The following is an 11,430-nucleotide window of genomic DNA, read 5'->3' on the forward strand; positions in this document are numbered from 1 at the left end:
TACGGTCCCCGGCTCTCGAAGAGCCGAACGTAGGCTGCGCAGCCCCGGGACAAGTGCGGTTAGCTTGCCTCTGGTTGGTGTCTGGGAAACCGGCATTCTAGGCTTGAAGTTTTTAGCTCCAGACGCTGTGCTGTCGGCTATGGGCGCTAAACTCTCCACAGCACAGAAGGGGGTATTTCTCCAAGTTGCGGGACTCCTTGAGGGTGGGGGAATAAGTTTTTCAAAGGGATGTTTAAAATGGTTTATTCGGTGGCTGTTTCTGCACTTCCCTCAGTGCCCTCAGGATTCGGTTTTGAGCGTTTCCTTTTGGAACGCCGCGGGAGAAAAACTGGTGCAATCGAATTCTGCCAAAGAGAAAGATTTCTCCTTTCTGTACTTGCAAATTAGATCGGCGTTGAATAAAAAAAGGGAGAGGGAAGGACAAACAACCCCGAATTCCCCAGTTGTTACTCCCAAACCCATGTCCCCCAAACCCGTGTCCCCTAAAACGGGCATCCTGAAGAGAGCAAACCGCGATGCGCAGGGCTGCTACCGTCTCCCTGGCTCTCCTCGGGATTCCCGAAGCCCCCGCTCGGACAGTCCCGGCCAGACTGCCCGAGGCTTATCCCGTTCCCCGGCTTCCGCAGTTGTTAGACCCCGAGTTCGGTTTGGCTATCCAGAGAGTTTAGAAAATGCCCTCCCTGCCCAAGGAGGACAAGATGGCGGGCGCCACGTGGCAGAGACCCCCTCTTGCCCTCCCCCCCACTCTTCACCCCGAAATCCCTTTCTCCCGAGTCCCAACCCCTTTCGCCTCGACCCCTCCTACTCCCAAGTTGGGTCCACCCCTCTTGCCCCTCCCGCTTGTCACCAGTGCACGCCCCCAGGCTCCGCCCCCAGAAATCGCAGTTCCGTACCCGGCTGCCACCCACTTCCTGCTTCCGGTTCCCACGCCTGCCCTTCCGGTTCCCACGGTGTCTGGTCGGAAGGGGGGGGGCCCGAGGACCGGAACCCGGAACTGGATCCCATTCCCTCGGCCGCTCCGGTTTTTTATCCGAGGTCCCGGAGAGGAGGAACAACCCATGTCAGCTGGGAACCCCTCTCCCACCAAACAATAAAGGAACTCTGCAAGGCACAGAAGGAGTTTGGGAGAGAAAGCGAATATTTTCGTGGCCTCTTAAAGGCAAGTCTCTCCCGAGCAATAATGACGCCCTTCGATCTGCATCAGCTTTTCTCATGCCTGCTTTCCTCAGCAGAGTTTCTGCTCTGGAAGGCGGTGTGGGGAAGGGAGCTCCGCAGACTCCTTCCAGCGCTCTTGCAAGGTTCTGATACGGCCGTTGATGCCGACAATAAGGAACTTACATTGGACCATCTAAGCGGCGAAGGAGATTGGGCTTTGGCGCTGAAGCAAGCTCAAGGCTTGCCTTTGGAGGTTCTGCAACAGGTCAAGGAAGCGGCCAGTAAGGCATTCCTTGGTCTGAGGCCTGATGTGCCCGTAGAATCCTACTCGCAGTTCCGGCAGCAACCCACTGAGTCATTCCTAAAGTTTGTGGAGAGACTAACCCGAGCTGTAGAGTTGCAGGTCAAGCAGCCGGCGGCCAGGGAAGAGGTCATTGCAGAGATGGCTATGGTGAATGCCGACCCTCAATGCAAGACAGCCATCCTGAGCCTCCCCCTGGACCCCCCGCCGACCATACAGACTATGTTAGAAGTTTGTGCTGCAAAGGCACCACACCTGCAACCTACCAGCTCAGAGAGACAGCGGCCCAGAGGAATGGCCTCAGTGGGAACAGCGATGCATCGCCCTGCAGCGGACCAGAGGAGGACCACGGGCCCGAACACCAAACCACCTCCAACTGCAAACGGCCAAAAGCGAGCCCCGCAGGCCAGGAACACCTGCTTCCTATGTGACCAGCCTGGACATTGGACAAGGGACTGCCCACTCAAGCGGCAGTTCCAGCAATTTAAAAAGGAACATGGACCTGGGGGACAGGAGGGCCAACTGCAACAAAAAAACTGAATGGGGAGCACGCGCCTGCCCCGCGTGAAGACAAAAAAGGGACGGGACGCGAGGGGGAGGGGAAACTTAGAGAGACCAAACTATCGGACACGACTTTAAAACCGGACTTGACTTCCTTTTCTGATGGTTCTTTCAGGTTGCAGCTGTTGACACCGCTCCACCTATAGACCAAAGAGTGGCATACCGCACCGGTAAGCACTGGTGGTGAGCTGTGGGCAGAAGACCAAAGCCCTGACAGGTATGTCATAGTCGGAAGTGTTACCTGCACACCACAAGAGATCGAAGTCGCTCCGGGACTAATGACATCTAGTCCCGAAGGACCCGTTCTCTCGCTGCGCTGTGTCCACCCACCTCTGTTCCTGCCCAGAGGGCAGACAGTTGCCCAGGCTATCCCTGTAGAAAGGCCACACCCAACGGTGTGTGCCACACATGCTATAGGGACAGAGAAGCCTCAGGTAGGCTGCAAGGTCAACAGAGGGGAGGAAGTCCTGCACCTCAGAGGGCTTCTAGACACAGGGGCAGATGTGACGATCATTCCCACACAGGAATGGCCGGCACATTGGGAATTGCAGAACGTGGCTGGACACATACAAGGTGTTGGGGGCGTTCAATTGGCCAAACAATCAAAGAGCATCGTGCAAATTAAGGGACCGAGCGGACAATTGGCAAACATACGTCCGTTCGTATTAGACTACAAGGAACCCCTCTTGGGGAGAGACCTCATGCAGCAGTGGGGAGTCACAATTGACCTACCTGACCCCCCGAAAAATTTTAGGGTTGCGGCCACTGAAGAGCGCCCTACTCAAAAACTAAATTGGAAAACTGATCAGCCTGTTTGGGTAGAACAGTGGTCGCTCTATGGTGAGAAGTTGAAGGCACTCGAGAAGCTCGTGGAGGAGCAACTTGAAAAGGGGAATATCGTGGAATCCAACAGCCCCTGGAATTCCCCTGTCTTTGTTATCAAAAAGCCTAACAAAGACAAATGGCGGCTCCTCCAGGACCTTCGTCAAATTAACAATGTTATTGAGGACATGGGCTCTCTCCAACCAGGGATGCCATCCCCAACGATGCTCCCTCAAAATTGGAATCTGGCAGTAATTGACATTAAAGACTGCTTTTTCCAAATTCCCCTGCACCCTGACGATGCCCCACGTTTTGCCTTCTCAATTCCTGTTATCAATCGAGAAGCCCCAAGGAAAAGATACCATTGGAAGGTGTTGCCACAGGGTATGAAGAACGGCCCGACCATCTGCCAATGGTATGTCTCTTCCTTGCTTGCCCCAGTTTGCGCAGCAGCAAAAGAGGCCATCATCTTTCATTATATGGATGATGTCCTCGTGTGTGCCCCCGACAATGACATGCTTGCCAGTGTGCTCGACCTGACAATCAATGCATTGGTTGCTGCAGGGTTCGAGCTCCAAGAGGAAAAGATTCAACGGATGCCACCTTGGAAGTACCTGGGCCTAGAAATAACAAAGCGGACCATTGTGCCGCAAAAATTGGCTATTAATACTAACATCAAGACTGGCAGATGTCCACCAGCTGTGTGGGTCTTTAAATTGGGTGAGGCCGTGGCTGGGTCTGTCCACCGAAGACCTAGCCCCCCTTTTTGATTTACTAAAAGGGGGAGAGGAGCTTAGTTCTCCCCGGACACTCACCCCAGAGGCGCAAACAGCTCTGGAGAGGGTGCAACATCTAATGTCCACCAGGCAGGCAAGCAGGTGTAGGCCTGACTTGCCATTCAAATTCATCATCCTGGGTAACCTGCCACACTTGCACGGGGTTGTCTTCCAATGGGAAGACAAGAAGAAGAAGAGCAAAAAGGACCAGGACCGGAGGGATCCCCTCTTAATCATAGAGTGGGTATTTCTCAGCCATCATCGGTCCAAGAGGATGACACAGCCACAAGAGCTGATGGCTGAACTGATCTGAAAGGCTAGGATCCGGATCAGAGAGTTATCAGGATGTGACTTTGACTGCATCCACGTGCCAATTAGGACAAAAACGGGCCAAATTACTAAGGCGATGTTGGAGAGTCTGCTTCAAGATTGTGAAGCATTGCAGTTTGCTCTGGAGGGCTACACAGGCCAAATTTCCTTGCATAGGCCAGCCCACAAAATTTTCAATTTGGAAATTCAATTCGAGTTAAATACAATAAGTGTTCGGAGCAAGGAACCTCTAAAGGCCTTGACAGTTTTTACTGACACGTCCGGGGCAACTTAGAAAAACCCCCAAACTCAGCAGTGGGAGACTGACATCAAAGAGGTGGGAGGATCACCTCAGGTTGCTGAGTTGGACGCAGTCATCAGGGCTTTCGAAAGGTTCCCCAAACCCCTACATTTGGTAACAGACTCTGCATATGTTGCAGGGGTAGTCTCCAGAGCCGAGCACGCCATTTTGCGTGAAGTCTCCAACATGGCCTTGTATGAGTTGCTCTCAAAGTTAATAAATCTGGTCTCCCACTGAGAGCAACCATTTTACGTGATGCATGTCAGGTCACACACGGACCTGCCCGGGTTCATCGCAGAAGGCAACAGGAGGGCAGATGCCCTCGCTGCGCCAGCTGCGATGGCCCCGACTCCAAACGTGTTTGAGCAGGCCAAAATCAGCCATCAGCTGTTCCATCAAAACGCTCCTGCCCTGCTTCGTCAATTCAATCTAAAGCACGACCAGGCCAGGGCGATTGTGGCTGCATGTCCAGAATGCCACCAGCTAGCTCTTCCTGCCATTGGTACTGGCGCAAACCCCCGTGGACTTAACAGCTGCGAAGTGTGGCAGATGGACGTGACACATGTTGCTTCATTCAGCAGAATGAAGTACGTACATGTGTCAGTTGATACCTTCTCGGGAGCAGTTTTTGCCTCAGCCCACACAGGGGAAAAGGCTAGCGATGTTCAAAAGCACTTAGTGCAGGCATTCGCTACCCTGGGCATCCCCAAAGTCATCAAAACGGACAATGGCCCAGCGTATACATCCAAGGAGTTCAGGAGCTTCCTGCAGCAATGGGGAATAAAACACAAGACTGGCATCCCCTATTCCCCGACAGGTCAAGCCATTGTAGAGAGGGCCCACCAAAACATCAAAAGAATGCTCCAGCGCCAGTGCTCCTCCAAAAAGCTAGAGTCACCTGCTGTCAGGCTCTCAAAGGCATTGTTCACCCTAAATTTCCTCAACTGTGCCTTTGAGAACCTGAACCCACCAATCGTGGGGCACTTTGGGCGGTCTCAGCAGTTGCAAATGAAAGAAAGGCCTCCGGTGTTGGTTAAGGACCCAGAGACTAGGGAGATACAAGGGCCTTATGAACTAGTTACCTGGGGGAAAGGGTACGCATGTGTATCCACCCCCGAGGGCCCTAGGTGGATCCCATCAAAGTGGGTGAAACCGTGTATCTCCCAGACCGTCAGGAAGGGAGATCAAATACCCCCCAAGACTGGGGTAGGTTAGTCGTGTGCCTCTCTGAGCCCCGAGCCCCAAGTTTATCCCAGTTGTTATCCCCAGTTTCAACCTTATTTTTCTAAGTTTTGTTTTAGTTTGGAGACATCGGAGATGGGTCCTGTGCCGTCAGCGGATGGGGATTATCCAGGTGGACTAGATCCATTCTCCGAACCAGACTGATCTTGTTTTTTATTCTCTTGGTTGTCATAATTATGTTCGGACTGCTGAAAAAACTGCTAACCAACATGATTATGAGCTCATCCTCCCCTGCAGACATCAACCAAGCAGAGCTCCCCAAAGACTTTGAACTCGAGCCTATGGCCCAGGAGATGACATGGTTCGGGGACCTGTACCCAGACTCAGAGTACTGTTCCCAACCCGAATTCATGTCATCTTAAAAAAAAACAAAAAAGGAGGAGATGTGGGAGTGTGTTTGTTTTAGTTCAGTCCAGGTCTCCCCTCTATGTTCCTTAAGTTTGGTGTACCCCAGTTGGCGCCCCCCCTGTTTTATTTAAATCACCCTATCTGTCATTTTTGTCTCCTCCCAGGACCCTGTCTGTCACTCTGGCACCCCTCCCAGGCTTCTGGAAAGTTCTAGCCAGGGGGCCAGGTGACTGGTCCTGGGAAAGGAGTCCCTCCCTTCCCCTGTTACAGTTGGTTCCCTTACGTGTCCCTCGTTCTGTTTGCCACACCCTTCCCTTCCCTGGTTGGTTGATCTGTACTCCCCCCCCCTTGTCTCCCCCCCCATAAAATCCCTTGCACGAGATCTGCAGGTGCGCAGAATTGGGCACCCCCTGGTGGTTGAGGTCCCCGCGTTCGGAGGGCCAATAAACTTTCTGGATTTAACCCAACTCTGAGCCTGCCTCCTTTCCTCCGCCGTCTGCCTTCATCGCCGCAGTCCCTTGGAAGGACCCACGAGCCAGACCTCTGTTCATTCCGATATCAGAGGCTGGCCCCCGCAGCCTGCTGTGTCCCGAGCTGACCGGGCTGAGTGGGAACTGTTCCCAGAGGACACAAAGGCAACAGGTCATGGAGGAGGCGCCACTGTTCTTTCCCCGGCTTTTTGATTACAAATACCGAGGAATTCGAAGCACTATTAGATGGTTCAATATTTCCTTTTTTCAATTGCTCCTCTACGAGTGCAGTGAGCACCTTTAATTTGTCTTTCTTCAAAGGCCACTGATCCATCCAGATATTTTTGTCAGAGATCCAATTTAATTTCTGGAAGGGGCGCTCCACAGTGGCCTTTACTAAAAATTTTGGGGTTGGGATGGAATTTCGACTCAAGCCCCCCACTGGGACATGAGATCCCCACCCCACAATGTAAATCCAGAGTCAATTACAAAAGGACGGACTGATGCTATCTGTCCCTCTGGATCCTCAATTTGGACAACTGCCTTGCTTCTCTGGGCAGATATAGATCCCCCCCACCCGTCGCGATACCTTCTGCCAGCTGCAGCTCCCAGTGTGACGGACAATTGTGGGAAGAAATGACTGTCACATCTGCTCCCGTGTCCATCATTCCTGCCAGGCTGATGTCCGAGCCTTGGCAAGACAGTTTGCAGTTAAGCATGGGTTTGTCGTTCCCAACTACCTCAGCCCAGAAGAAAGAGGGGTTGTAGTCCTGCGGCGGACTACTGGGCGTGAGAATAGCTTGGGCTACAACTTGGTTAGAAGCAAGAAAATAGGGAGGATTAACACACTGGATATTGACAGTAAAGAACCCTTGTGTCCCCACTTGAACAATTTCTGGTGTAACACAAATGTTAGCTGGTGAATGTATAACATCTTTTAACACAAACAATATACAGTCTCTCTGATTCTCGCAACTCATGATGATTCTCTGGGGTGTCACCGAGTCCATTTGAGTTGCAGTGGTCATGGTAACCATTTTCCTGGTGGCAGTTTCTTGATTCATTCCCCCGCATGGCCCTGCCACTCCACGCGGTCTGGTCAGTTTTTTGGCTGCATCCCATCAGCGGTAGACAATGTCATTTGCCCTGGGGAGACAGCTAGGGAACCCTGATTAATTTGAGCCAGAGCTCTGCAGTTTCGGGCCAAGTGCCCTGGTTTGCCACACCTGTGACAGACCCAATTAGCATTTCTTTTGTCCTGGGATGCTGTTGCATCAGCAGCAGCTGCAGTTCCTATTAAATTCCCCCCCATTTTTAAATTTGGCTGATTAATAGGCACTAAAGTCATGCAAGCACGAATCATTTGACTTAAGGTAGGTGGAGGGTCGAATGGAAGACCCAAACTCACTCTTTTACAAGCATCATTGGCATTAGTTTTTGCAATTTGTGTTATAATATGCTCTCTTGTTTTAGGATCTTCCACTTGTCTTTCCACCACGAGCCTCAGTTTATCCACAAAATCAATAAATGGCTCATTTTGCAGTTGCCGAATCTCAGTATAATTCAACTGAGGTGCTAATTTAGGGGGCATCGTTAAGAACGCTTGCTGAGCTGCTTGCTTCACAGCATTCAGGACCGGCTCTGGTGTATTTTGAGCCTGGTTCTGGGGCTTAGACAATAACCCTTTACCAGTAAGGTGATCCATAGAAACCCTGGCGTTGTTTGGATCCTGAGTAAAATTGGGAGGACCTCTCTCAGTTGCTTTCTCCAACCTTCTTCCCACATTTGAAACTCAGATGGGGAAAGCAAGCAGGAGAAAATGCTTTTGAGGTCATGTGGCACAATCACAGTACTGGTGAGAGTTATCTTAAGAAGGTTCTTAAAATACTGACTCTCCCTCCCAAATTCTTTCTGGGCTTTGCAAAGCTCTTTGAGCCCTGCAGAATCAAAAGGTTTCCATGTGGGATTATTGCCAGTTTGATCATATGTTACAGGAGCAGCAAAGAGATAGGAGGGGGCTGAGGGGACTCTCGGACCCAATTTCAAGATGGCGTCAGTTCCGGTTTCTACCCCGTGGGAACCAGAAGGGTGGGGTGTGGGAACCAGGAAGTCCTCCACAGGGGGCAGGGTTGGAGGACCAGGAGAAGTGGTCACAGGATGGGCGGTGATTCCCGACGCCAGGGGCGGTACCCAATGTGTGGGAGGAACTCAAAGACATCATGTCTGGGGTCGGGGATAGGAAAGGGTTGGGGGCAGGAGGGCAAAAGGGATTGTGGGAAGAAGAAGAGGGGGGAGGGGTGAACTGTGCCATGCAGTCACCGCCATTATGCAGACACATGGAGTGGGGGGGGCATAATGGCAGACAGCATTTAGAACAGTTTTCTGGACTTACAACTGGGGAAGAGGGTGAGGGATACAGGGTTTGGGAAGGGGTCAAGGCAGCCTGGCCAGGGCTATCTCTGCAGGGTGGTTGAAAAGACCGAGAGGGGTCAGATAGAAGATAGCAACTCTGTGCCTCTGGGCATATCACCCCATTTGGTTTTTCCAACAAAGGGGAAGTGGGATGAGGAGCAGGAGGGGAGGAAGGAGGGATACGGGAAGAACTGTGAGGTGATTTGTGCTTTTCTTTAACTTTCCGATCCATTTTATGCAAGTCCCTAAGGACTAGAACGAGGGGAAAAAATTTTTCTCCTGAGGAGTCTCCCTTTTGCTTTAAATCAGTAATCTTATCCCCCACAGCCTGCCAGAAGGCAGGATATTTTAAATTTGCGGGAGATACTTGAGGGAGGTAAAAGAAAGGCCAGTGAATAAAGTGTTTTAACAGACCCTTTGAAAATTTAAACCCACTAAGTTCAAGGAATTTCGCAATTTGGAGGAAAACCTCTCTTTGGGGTTGAGTGAGTTTTGATCCCATCTCTCTCTCAGCACTTCCACCTGCCACCCGCAAAATGAAAAAAAGAAACAAAATATCAGGGACCAGGGATACTCACAAAAAGTTTCAGAAATCAGTTAAAAGGCATCTGGTCCCAAACTAAAGAGCACAGGTGGGGTTCTCCGAGGCACGGCTGCTCTCCAAAGTCAGTTCAGTGCAAAATCAGTGGGAGTTAGCAGCCTTCTCTCAGAGCACCGCTCCTAAAACAGAGCAGACTGCACCGAGAGGCGTCGGCAAGTCCAAAGTCGCTTCTTCTTGCTGTCCACCAACAGCCACGATGTCGCAGGGATCCACTCGCATGAGCCCCACATTGGGCGCCAACCTAACGCAGTTCTTGTGCTCCAGGCACGAGCTCTGGCATGCCCCTGGTCAGAGAGAGTCCAACTGCGTTACTTCTGTGTGTCACAGAAGAGACTTTGGCATCAAGAAAGGGAGCTGCTGGCTGAGCTAGCTAGCTGGCTTCTTTGCAGAGGGAACATGGCAGGAGCTGATGGGATCAGCTCGCATTAGCTCGGAGACAAAGGAAGAGAGAGGCTGTTCTGGTCTGACTCCTAACAGGTTTATCATTAGAAGTTTCGCAACCCGAACAAGCTTGGAAGGGATGGAACGCGATGGGACCCTCCCCTGAAGCTTGTCCTCAGTTTTATAGGGAATTTGAAAACCCCGGTGAAAGGGGAAAGCAACCAATGAGTTACAAGCCAGGGGGAGGATACAATTTAACAAGAACCACTGGGGGAAACCAAGAGGCGGGAGTTATAACAAAGAACCTGTGAACAACTGAGTACCCGGGAATTTTCCCGAACCAGGGTAGGCAGCTTGTACCTGGGCGCCGCCTGGGGGGGGGGGGGGTGCAGCTTAGGCTTCTGAGCCGCCCCCTCGACCCGCTCCCTGAGTCTGCCTCTTCGGGAAACTTGATCCAGGGGATGGGCTTGGATTGACTGGCATCTCACTGCCCCAGCCCCACAGTGGGCTGGTTCATAGCAACACCTCTGTACACCCACTCACCCAGAAGTGGGCCCTGAACCATGCCTCCCACATCCTGCCACTGCGCTCCGCCACCAGCCTGCCCAGCAGGTCCCACTCTGGGGCACAGTATCCCCACCCACATATGGCTACATTCACCCCACTTGCCACCTGGGCCTACACTGTGCACTCCTGGGTCTCCATGGGTTGGGGGAACAAGGTGCACTGCTGCAGATGGGTGAGATCAGGGGGAACACAAAGTACTAGCATCAGCATGCCATGAGAGAAACCCACTAGTGATAGCCAAACTCAACCCACATGGTTTCCCAAAGGAAATGCGGAGCACAGGGTGAGCAACACAGCCAGCAGCTGCATGGCCATGCCCATACAACCTGCAGTGCTTTCCCAATCTGGCTTGGCACAGGGTTGTCAGAGTATTTTGGAAAGGTTTAATCAAATTGCAGAATTGTTTAGGTCGGGAAAGACCTTCAAGATCATTGAGTCCAACCGTTAACCCAGCACTGCCAAGCCCACCACTAAACCACGTCCTCAAGTGCCACATCTACGAATCTTTTAAATCCCTCCAGGGATGGTGACTCCACCACTTCCCTGGGCAGCCTGTTCCAATGCCAGACCACCTTTCCAGTGAAGAAATTTCTCTAATATCCAATCTAAATCTTCCCTGGTGCACCTGGAGGCCATTTCCTCTTGTCCTGTCACTTGTTACTTAGGAGAAGGGACCAACTCCCACCTTGCTACAACCTCCTTTCAGGTAGTTGTAGAGCACAAAAAGGTGCCCCCTGACCCTCCTTTTCTCCAGGCTAAACACCCCCAGCTCCCTCAGCTGCTTCTCATAAGACACAACCCTCCACAATACACATCCTGCTCTTACTCATAGCTTATTATGGGCCACTGACCAAGAGGAGATGCCAGGTAAAACAACCTCTGAGCAGTGCTTAAAGATGAAAGCAGCTGAGATAGGACACTGTGCTCGAAAGCCTGAATCACACCTGCTGACCTGACCTGCTGCCTGCTTTAACACATGGATAGCTAAAACAGTACAGTAATGAAAAAAAAAGCATTTTCCACTTACTGAAACAAATCTGCTTAATTCTAACCCGAGGCTGATTTAAACCAGAGTAACCCTGTCCACACTCCCAAGAGGGCACAAGCCATCATTACAAATCCACACCATCATGGCCTAAAGGAGCTACAACAAATTACTTTCCCAGGCCTCCCTACTCTAATGT

Source organism: Aphelocoma coerulescens (genome assembly GCF_041296385.1).
Source record: "Aphelocoma coerulescens isolate FSJ_1873_10779 chromosome W unlocalized genomic scaffold, UR_Acoe_1.0 ChrW_unloc_scaf_2, whole genome shotgun sequence".
NCBI lineage: Eukaryota > Metazoa > Chordata > Aves > Passeriformes > Corvidae > Aphelocoma > Aphelocoma coerulescens.